Raw genomic sequence first — 12,103 nt, 5'->3', positions numbered from 1 at the left:
TCCACACAATTGAAAGCAAAAGCCTATGATGTGATGATGCTATTGAGAGTACTAGAAGAGTGATTTGAAGCCTAAGGGACCAAGAGCTCTAAAAGGTTAAGGACTAAGGACTTAGAGATTCAAGACTTAAGGACCGGAAATAGGAGCAAGAAGGCACAATTTATAACCAATGTCCAAGAGGAGAGGATTGAATGAGAGGATGGACACTTGTCAATGGAAATGTGTAACTTGGCACAATATTCCTTAGGATTTCCATGATGCATATGACACAAGATTCCAAATGTAAGATTCTATGATGCCCGAAAGTCAACACGCCTATAAATGGAGGAGAATCTATGACGTGCATATGACATCTCCAAGCCACTTATAGGATTCTATGACGTGTGGAGGTCAACATGGCTAAAAATGGTGGAGGATCTACAACGCGTCATGTGACACCTCAAAGCCACGTATAGCCAAGAATATATGACGATGCTGGCTAAATATAGATATGCATAAGGAATAAGAATATATGGATTATGACATATCTTAGCCAAGTCTAAGAGTAAAATCCATGACGTAAGATGTCCATGTGGCAAAATTATGTGGAATATTTGAATTAAAAATCCATATATCCGCACAAATGGAAATTAGTAAAATGGAAATTAGAGGTAGAAAATGGAATTTAGGAAAATTGTGAATTCCCATAGTTTGCAAAGATGAATCAATTAATTAATGAATATCAATTAATTGAGAATGTTAGTTAGGAAGAATGATTAGTAATGCAAGATGAAAATGATTGAAATGACATAGGATTAGACTATGGGTTGTCTAACCCTATAGGATAAATTAGTAAATGATTGGCCAATTTGATTTGATAAAGTGTGACAATATCCTTTGATGACATGCGATGATGATGCATGCAGATTGACTAGGGCAATGATAGGTAGATCAAAGCCATGGTCAAATTGAATGACTGATTTGGATTGATAACATGCCAAGGACACATGACATGGATTAAGAATATGTAACATTTAACAACCATTGTAAATGCTACAAGATTGAAATTGATTGATAAGGTTGATCATAATAACATCGACAGAAATTGTCAATGTTATTAAAATGGTTCGATAATGTCACAATCTAACATTGAAGGACAACAATGTTAATGATCAGATGATAAAAATGACAATTTGACCTAGCACTAAGAGCCATGACAATACTAAAGTCAGATTTGACAGGTTTGATAAGATTTGATGAGTCTCTGAGGCACTGAGAGCCACAACAATACTTAGGGTTGGATAGATGATGATTGATTTGGGATATTTGACATGTTTCATATTGATTATGGTTGATTTGGAACGATTTTGGGTTGATTAAGGATGATTTCGAGTTGATTTCGGGTTGATTCCAGAAAGTTTGGATGAAATGAAAATCGGTTTCAGAGTGATCTGCAATTGATTTGAAAGGGGATATGAATGATGAATTGTATTGTTGAAATATGGTTGAATGATAATTAGGTTGGCCAAAAGATTGGGATTCGTTAAATGAGAAAATGGGACGAGTTAGTGCGAAATAGTGAATGATTGTGTTAAGTCTGATTTACCTAGTCACCTTACGTTATCATTTATGTTGATGTATGTTCTAGATGATTGTGTTGTGGAATATGATATCTTATGATTTATTCTATAATGTGAATGATTATCTTTATGTGTGACATACTCTATGATAGAGGTGGATATTATTGATATTGGTTTATCATTATTCTTGTGATTGTGAGACTTTATAGATTGTTACTATGATTATGGGATATTCGGTATTGGATGGATGATTCTTTGAGATGTTATATTGAGATGGACAATGAATCCTTGCATGGATGTGATATCTTTTCCTATGCTCCATCAATTTACTTTGGTGACTTTTGTGATTATGATTTATGAGAATGCTTTTTTGGTATTGTTTGGATTATTTTTAATGGAGCATTAGGGTAGGTTATCTAGGTGTATAGAGGGGAAGTGGCTTGTAATGGGGGTTGGGGCCCTAAGTGGTTGTTAGGTAACTTAATTAAGTGAATTAAAATGGGATTTAAAATTAAAATGGGGTTTTAAATGAATTAAAAATATTAAGTAATCCTAGCCCATGCCTTGAGTGCTACTACAGGCTAGGATGGGAGTGGGAGAAGATGCTTGACTATGATCTTGCATAGTTAGTTTCCTTGTCTGTACTAAAGGATTATTGATACCACATAGAATCACTAGGGGATTGGGTCTAGACGGACTACCAAGGTAACCTTAGAGTTGACTCATGTCATGACACTTCCCCATATGTATCTTAGGTTTCCTATTTATATTTATATTTATGCTTTTTGTTTTGGGTTGCCTCTAGGATCACCTTCTTGTATGAGTAGTACCACCTTTTGTAGAGAGCTTTTAGGATCTTTGCCTAGGATTTTGTTATTTGATATACCCATGTGAGGATCATACATTATCTCCCCCGCACAGTGGGAGTGGGAGCCTGACTAGGTGACCACATGGTCAAGAGGTAGTGACTTTGTGCCATTTGGATCCCCCACAATTTGGCAGCATTGGATGCTTTTTTATGTAGTTGTACCATTATGATTCAGACTCTCATGCTAGAGATTATATTTGTTTGATGTATCTACATATTATTTACCTTATATCATGAGATCCTACGAGACAGTGTATTATTCATTGATGTACTTGTATTTGTTATTACATACCCTACAACATGTGCAGAGGATGTGATTATTTGAATGTTCTTCATTGTATCAATTGTACTTATGTATCTACTCATGAGATTATTTCTCTATTATTGATACATGCTTATGGACGTTATATTTAAGATTAACACTAATTAACAAAACTTCCTTAAATGTGACTCAATGTGAAGGAACCCTTGAGAAAGAGCAATTGTATTTGTAATTCCTTTTGTATGATGTGTAGGTGTATATTGCTTCTACATTATTATCTTATCTTGTGTAAACTTTTTTTTAAAAAAATTCACTAAAACATCATAACATGGTAGGCTAATTTCTCTTAAGTTCCCGAGCAAAGTGTTACAAAGAGCAAGGCAAAGAGACCAGAGGCCAAATAGAGCAGTTCAAAACTCAGACCTCAAGGGAAGGTGGTGAGAACACAAAGGGAAAACCCACAAAAGAGGGCCAAACTTACACCACAAAAGAAGGAATTAATAGAAACTAGAACTAGACCTTCTAGCTAATCATCTAAAATAAAAATCTTATTTAAAATCAAATTCTAGGAAATAATTTAATAAAATATTTTCCTAAATCATAGATTACTAATTAATTACAATTATTGTCTAAAAATATTTTTAAATAACTAAAAAAATTAAAACTTAAAAGTGAATCCATAAGTATTATATTTTTTCAGAAAGAGAGATGGTTTGCAAAATAACTCTACATATTGCATCATAACTCTATATCTTTGAAACTTTTATGTCCAAAAGAAGGATATAATGAATTTAAATATTTGGAATGACTAGTGCAACAGAAGCTAACTTTGTTTTTCATTAAATTTCATAATTAGTTTCTTTTATAAATAATTATTTTTCAAATTCTATGTACTATTATTTACTACAATTGATAAATAAATACATTTTAAAAAAATCTTAAAATCTAAAATAGAAATAATATAAGAATATTTGTACAAATTAGTTTAATTAATATAAAATTAAAATTTTCTATAAACAAAATCAGAAATTATAATTATAATTCCTTTTTAATTTATAACAAATGTCTTCTCATATTTTCCACGAAAGCAATAGTCTAGCGAACTCTCTAGCTAATAAAGGTGCTAATGGGAATTCAATTTCAGAAGTATCATGAAGTAAAATTCTTATATCTATAGGCTTTTGTTTAACAATATTCACTACATCTTTAAAAACTAAAAAAGATAAAATATCTCCAAAATACGAAGGAGCATTATTAAGGGGCATGCTCCATCCTTTCAAACGTATGTATTAATTCTGGTGTATCATACATAATATCTTCATTTTTAGTTCCATGCTTTATAATTATTATACAACCTTAATTTATGATTATTACCTTCGAGTAGATTCCTTATCACTCTTCTACAATATATTCTGGTCGTTTGTGGTTTTTTTGCATTCACAACCATGGAAACGAGAATCAAGGTGTTCAATCTGGAGAATCCTAGGGAAATGGATTTTCGAGGGGGAAATTTTACCTGAGCACTGGAACAAATTACAGAAACCTATATTTGGTTTAACTAGGTAGGTAGTGGAATTAGTGAGTGGAGAACCCTACTTTGATTATAAATTTCCCTACCAGCGGAATGGAGATGTTATTGGGTTCCTTGTTCCTTGCATGATCTACAAAGACTTTAGAAAGGAGTGGGTTGTTAGCCTATGTTGCAATTGTTTAAGGAACAAATGTTAGGAGGTTTAGAGAATGTTATCTTCAATATTATTAGTTGTAAATAAAACACATACCCAGAATTATATATGAATGAGGACGTGGGTCTGATGGAGGAGCTCAAAGGAGTGACCACTAGAAAACTCATTATTAGTTTCTAGGACAAGGCAATTTTCAACGTGGTCTAGGTGGGAGATGAAGCGCACTATCAATTTCCTTATTCATTGGAGGAAGATAATCCCGACTCAAGGTTCAATGTAGTTGTTTCACTATCTTAAAGTTGAATGATATGATGCCCCTAAGGAGGTCAAGAATATGGATTTGGAATGATATCATGTCATTTTTCCTTATATTCTCAAATGTAGCAAGCCAAAATTGTAGCTGGTCATTGTTGGCTATTTTTGCCTTCGCGCCAAAATGGAGATATTTGAATTTAAACTGTATAACGTTCATATATTTGAAATATTCAAATATTAGGGAACGCATAATAATATTTTATTCAAAACCTTGGTTATGTGCATTATACTTGAAGTCCCCAAGGTATTTTTGCATTTTAAAGGTCTAGCGGGCCCGCATCTTGTTGATCGTCCAATCTTCCAAGATCAACGGGTGTCGCTTTCCCGCTTTCAAAAGATGCACGATAGTTTAACAATGCAAGAAAGCGGGGGTTTGCCACATGGATTTTAGTGGGGCCTATTCTCATTATGAACTGCAGGTAGAAAGGTGTCAGTGAGTTGGCGTACATCAAGCATTTCATTAGCTGTCTTTGACATGGTCAGTAGGGTGGGCCGCATGTTCCTAGTTTTTGCCCTTGCGGTCAAATGCAAGATGATCTATGGTTGTCGCATCCCCACTTTCTAAAGATGCAAGGTCTTTAGAGAATGCGGGGAAGCGACGAACCGCCAGATGGATTTTGTGACGTCATTCCTATTAGAGACGCAAAGGGTAGGCTTGTCAAAGCAGCCTATGACATGTCAGAACATAGTGGAAATTTAGTCTTGTTTCATTGGACGAAGTTGATGACTAGACCAAGTAAAGATGCAGACTATGCAAGAGGTGGGCCAGTTTACGATTTCACCGTCCAATCTTCGAGGATCAACATCCATCACTTTCTTGCTTTATGGAACTGCGAGAACTTTAAGGAATGCAAGGAAGTGACATCTTGACACGTGGCCATGTGGGGTCAATTTTTCAAGGGTGCCAGACAGTTTGCTGAGATGGACTTTGTGCTAGTTGCTTTATGTTGATTCGCTAAGGGATGACCTATCTGCAAAGGTGGAGGTTGAATGTTGAGTGGACCAGAAGGTTTTAAGGGCAGGTGCAGTAATAACGAAGATCTTTCGTGATCGTCAATCTTGTAGGGATCGACAATCATTGCTTCCCCGCAATATGAAGTTGTGAAGATTTTAAGCAATGCGAGGAAGCAACAAAACAACACGTGTCCAAGGGCCCACGTTTTATAAGCTCAGTTGCAAACGGTTAGATAGGTCACCGCCGAGGGTGGTTAGTGTATTCCCTAGCCATGACAAATATAAAGGATTATGAAGAAAAAAGGTGGTAGACGAGCTGGTCAGCGGTCAAACAGTCTTAACAGGTACATAGTAGCAAAGCCTCATAGTATTATTGGGCTACGTGGTGGTTTCTTTGTCGATTTGCTAACTTTTTGGGGTTTTGGCACGTTGAATAGCTTGAAAAGGTAGAACTAATGGAAAATCTAATCTGGTCAATCAATGGCAACCACTCTGCAGTTCCCCCATGCACAGTTATTGTTAATGTCGGCTTATGGTCATTTGGTTGCTCCTTTTTCCTGGTTATGCATTGATGACCATCGTTTCTATCTTCTCAAGGTTCTATTTTGTTCATTTCCTGCATTTAGATTTGTACCAAAGATTAGATCTTTCCCAGATTTGCAGTGATTTTTCTCTATTGATCTTAATGGCAGTGGTTGTAGAGTAACTTTCAGCTGAAGCTATCTCAGTTATGTTTGCACTATAAAAGCAATTTTTGTAATCTTTGTTAGGGTCGACCTTTCTCTGATATTGCTCTGCAAGTTCACTATAAATTCCCTTTGCCTTTGGACCTAATGGCATTTTGTCTTATCTCTTTCATCCATTGATGTACTGTGCAAGATCTATTTGCCTCTCTTCAATGTTTTGTGGCTATCTGCAATTTGCATGATCGTATCTCCTTTGACCTATGAATGATATATAAGTGAACTCTCTTCTTCCTTGTTTTATTCAATTTGATCGTTTGATCTGGATGTGATTGTTGGATTTAAACAAGTTTGGATATGTATATCTTTGGTGTCATAACAATTCAAATATGCATGTATGGGCAGAGATTGGTTTGAACAGTCTATTTTTGTGCATCACCCCTTAGTTTAGATTAGGTAGATTTTCTTTTATGCATTCCTTCTCCCTTTTCCTCTCCAAGAGTAGTTAAGTGCATCTTGATAGCAAAGGAAACTGGTCTTTTCCAGAGACTCAACCTCACAATTCAAGTCCCATAGTTTGGAGGTTGTTTCCATGTTACTCAAGGTCCCCTTAGGCAAGGGTGCAAGCTTTTGTGTCAATAGTCATGTTAGACTAGGATGAGACAAATGAGGCAGAAAATTACCTCATTATCCGTTGTCATCGTGATCAACTCCCACTATCCTTGGCTATTTTTTGATGATTATAAGTTTAAACTGGGTATAGAATAGGGCTTGTGACCTTTTATACAATATTTAACTTTCTAAACTTATCTAGATACAGTCTCTATTAGCTATGATGTCCTAGATTTGACTACGTCTTTCATATACTTCATGGGTTACTATTATTTGGAGTTTAAATCACTTTTTAGCTCTAGTTATTTCATATCGTTTTCTATACATAATATATATATACATTATATATATATATATATATATATATATATATATATATTTATTTATTTATTTATTTATTTATTTATTTATTTATTTGCATACATACATAATATATATACATATACATATACATATACATACACACATACACACATATATATAGATATGTATATGTGTGTGTATACTTGCAACCAAAAATATTATTGTTTCCACATAACCCATAATAGATCTAAAATAAATATGTAATTGAAATTCACATGCGAGAGAATAGACAACATACCAACAAAAATGTGACACAAGATATGCCCTGGGAAACCCTCATTGAAGTAAAAACCCAACCTCCAAAAGCATCCATCACCATGTATTATTTAACAAAAATATCATTGCAATATAACCATGGGAGCCTTCAAAGTCATAGCCACAACCAAACAATCCATGTGAACAAGCATGAATCGACACATCTCATGCTATGCTTCCAACCTTCACAAATGCTCCTTGGCTAACCTTTCAAGACTTGTCTTGCTCAACTTTTTTTTTTGGCTATTTTTTGTCTTCTTTGTCTTGTCTCTACAACTACCCTTGTGGATGCTTATATAGTAGCAAGTCCCACAAAACCACTAAGTGGTATTACATAAATCATGTGCTACTTAACCCATTGACCTCACATTTAATATCGGACATTTAATTTATTTTTCCCAATATTAAATAATTACATCAAATATTATCACAATGTTACAATAGAACTCATCAAGTATATCCCATAGGAATCTTTACATGTTACACATCCATCTAGGTGCAAGATTACATAGTAAAATAAAATAATACAACATAACAATATATGCAATGTTTGCAACACACATTATCTCAACATGTGTGTGTGTGGGTGTGTGTATATATATGTATATACATACATGTGTACAAATACACACACACGCATGATCTTATATGTGTACCCATCTAGTTTTTGAAATGAATCTTTAGTTAATTTGCTTATTTATTTTTCTCTTTGATGATTTTTCTGCTAGATAGATTGTTTGGTTCTCTCCTCCATGCTAACTTTATGGGTTGTTTCATGCTTGGGTACCATGGTAGATCTAGGTTTCTAGAATTTTGATGATGATTTTTCACTCGACACAAGGTGCCCCTATGGTCTAATCACCTTCTCTAATAGGGACTATGGTCTTTTGTTGGAATTAAATATGGATTTCCTATTGCTTTTCTTTTTGGTTGCATTATGACATACTCATTTGGGATTTAGATGGCAAATCCCCCTTGCTTGGCCCTCTTGGATGGTTGTTTTGGGGATAAGGGGGGTCAAGCATTACTACGATTTTGGTTGTTAATGGATGTTTGGAGTATTTATGCTTCTTCGATGCTTTCCATTTAATGTATAAGATGATGCTAGTAAACGTGTCATGGTATTTTCATATTCCTTTTTAGTAAGCCATTTTTATCAATTTCGCTAATAAAAGATGTTATGTACAAAACTATTTGGCATTACTTTGCTTCTTTGGTGGTCTTGATTATGTGTATACTATAGAACCTTAGAAAGCATGTGATATTTTTTTGGCTTTGATATTGACGTAGTGCAATGCAGGAGAACCCCCAAAGGAGATGTCTTAACCCCCAACAAATAACCACACATCAGAATATACAGAATAACATAGAGATTGAAATCCAGAATAACACCACTTCTCATAATAGAATCATCATATTTTCATGCAACATACTCGGTAGTAAGGCCTCTTGAGTTACGGCCAAATACATAAGCAATTACAATAGTAACTCTGCAAGACCTCACAAGATCCAACTCCTAGCTAGTCCATATCCACATTCTGGTAGAGAACTCCAAGAAGAATCCAAACTTGTGCTGGCAAGCCACCAAACAACCTCCTTGTTTCCCAAGCTGCAACTACTAGCTCTTCTCAAACTTCGCTCTCTCAGCTACTCCTTGCTTCCTCTATTTGGATGATGATAATGACTCTAGACTCCACAAGACCCTTTACTTATACTATACCAAGCCACAAGTTGGCCTAGCAAACCTTACATTAAATAAACACTCATATTAATTTATACCCTCAAGCCACAAGTTGGCTTGGCTACAGACATTAAATACATAACATAAATTAAATACTTAGGACATGCCCCAAGTTTACAATGCATAACTAACTCAAGAGACCACATAAGAATACACGCACCTTGACATAGTTCCACGTGTCATCCAACAATGCAAATCCAAGAGCACACATGCCAACTCCCTCGAATTGAAGCTTGTGAATACAATCTCCAAAGTCCACCAATAAATCAAGAACCTGTGACCAACAGTCACCAAAATAGCTCTAACTCCAAGACGATTACTCCAAACTCTATGGGCACTTAGGATAAGGTTGCCCAATATATCCCAAACACATCCCCAATTGCACAAACCATAACTACACAAATCTAAGCACAAAGCCCCTGCATCTAGGATCGTTGACTTCCCTAGGATGCTCCTACATGAGACAACCCAAGTGTGAAGAAAAGAGGTTCTTAACACTTGGAAGGACATCTTTCAGGGTTCAACACAAAAACCTCAAACTAGCTCTTCACATACATGTCCTCCACCACACCAACTTGTACATTGTTGCCTTTGTTTTGCTTCTGCAAATCCTTTCCTACAAGATTCTTCAATGTACAACATGTATTCTTTCCATGCTGATCTCTAACCCCTTCAGAATCGCTCAATTCAACTCAACAACCAAAAATCAAGTTCCTTCTACCAAGTTTTGCATCCTGCAAAGGAATCAGGGAATGGTTCCTACCACCCTTATCAATAGTAAACACATTCTTGACACAATCATGCATAGCTCTACAATCATACTACCAAGGTCTACCAAGTAATATGTGACAAGAACTCATGTCCACAATATCACACAACACTTTATCCTTATATTGCCCAATCTAGAAATCCACAAAACATTGTTCCCTCACCTCCAAAGCATGCTCATCTTGTAACCAACTGGTCCTATAAGGACAAGGATGTCTCATCCTCTTCAAACCAAGTTCCTGAACCATCTCCTCAGCAACTAGGTTATCAGTATTACCACCATCCACAATCACATTGTAGATTTTACCTCATGACTTACAACGAGTCCTAAAAAGATTCCTTCTTTGCCCCAACATCTTTTTTCCAAGCAACACCCTTTGAATTGGCGAATTCTCCCCATCTTGCTTGGGTTCATTCACCAAGTCTTCGACCTCTTGTACCACAACAGTTCTTCTGTCACCAGCCTTAGGACATTCAAAAGATCTGTGACCTTCTTCACCACATCTGTAGCAAGTACCTTTAAATGCACCTCTGTCTGTTCTTTTCCTCTATTCAACAGGTTTTGGTTCAGCAATTTGTTTATTCTTATTAGAATATTCCTTCTTCTCCTTTCCTCTGGAATTAGCTTGATGTCTTCTCTTCAACTTCTCCACTACCCTCAGAGCACACTAAAGCAATATTCAACATACCAATCTCATCCTAAATGTTGAATCTCAAACCATTAATATATATAGCTACGTTTTCTTTAGACAACTCTCTATGCCCAGACCTAAAAGTCGGCTTATAGAACTCCTTAGTATAATCTTTCATAGACAAATCCTTTTGTTTCAAATTTTGCAATCGCTTAAACAATTCAAGTTCATAAAGAACAGGAATGAACTTAGCCTTCAACTTTGTAACCATCAATCTCCATCTAGTGATCTTCATTTCACTCTCCTCTTCTTTATCTCTTTGCAATTCTTTCCACCATAAAGCAGCATGTCCTTTCAACTTAGTTTGTGCCAACGTCACTCTAAGTGGTCGATCTCCAATATCATCTATCTCAAAGTAGTCTTCCAATTCGCCAATCCAATCAATTAGGTCTTCAGGATTCAAAGTACCTAAGAAATTAGAAACATCTATCTTATACTTCAGCCTCAATTGAGTTTCAGATCTACCCAACTGACCGGCCCTATCTTCCATAGGTCTCTCTATGAGATCAGTTTTGTCTTCACCACTAGATCCAGCAACTTTAAAGTCTTTAGGAACTTCTGCATAACCATCTTCAGTACCCAAATTTTGAGGTACACCAATTATAGCCCTCATGATCTAATATTTCGTCAAGTCCATCTCAGATTTGAAATCTGATCTAACCTTCTTTGACATCCTTACTTCCACAGCATCACAAAGATTTTCAATCGCCCTGGGGTCCAATCTTCTTAGAGGCATCTTCCAAGATTTTCGCAAACCCAAAGCAATGAATCAACCAAATCCAACCTTCACTCTAATATGTGTTACAATGGTTTAGATTGGATATTCAAAATGTAGAAGGTCATCTATGTTAAACTATAATCAAGTTTGTATTTATGTTTCTCTAATATTGGCCTGCCATGGTCCTTTTTGAGAGATATTACAGGGATGACAATATAAGTGGTGTTCCTTATTGGATTTTGGGGAGTGTCTTACAATGTTATCTCATTTTTGCATTTCATGTTCATAGCATCATATGATTGATTGTCCCAGTCATTGCTTTCAAACCATATTGATCATTAGCTTTAGGACTCTAAAATGTGCAATTTAGGCTTTTTCTTTGGTATCACAAGTTTTATGTATGTAGGGTGAATTAGTAGTGTTTGAGTATTTTTAATTGTTTTTTCAAATAATACAGGGAAGAGGCATGCAAAGAACAAGGATAGTATTTCCTTTCTTTAATTCTTTGAATTGCTATCATATAATGTTTTGTATATAGATATCACAATATGAATCATATGAGCTCTAATATACTCTGGATAGCAAATGCTTGATGCAAGATTAATAATTTCATACTAGAAGGTAAATA

The sequence above is a fragment of the Cupressus sempervirens genome, chromosome 10, assembly GCF_028749045.1.
Source record: "Cupressus sempervirens isolate cs-2001-9-10 chromosome 10, ASM2874904v1, whole genome shotgun sequence".
Lineage (NCBI taxonomy): Eukaryota > Viridiplantae > Streptophyta > Pinopsida > Cupressales > Cupressaceae > Cupressus > Cupressus sempervirens.
The sequence above is the reverse complement of the archived record's forward strand: the minus strand, read 5'-3'. Positions refer to the sequence as shown.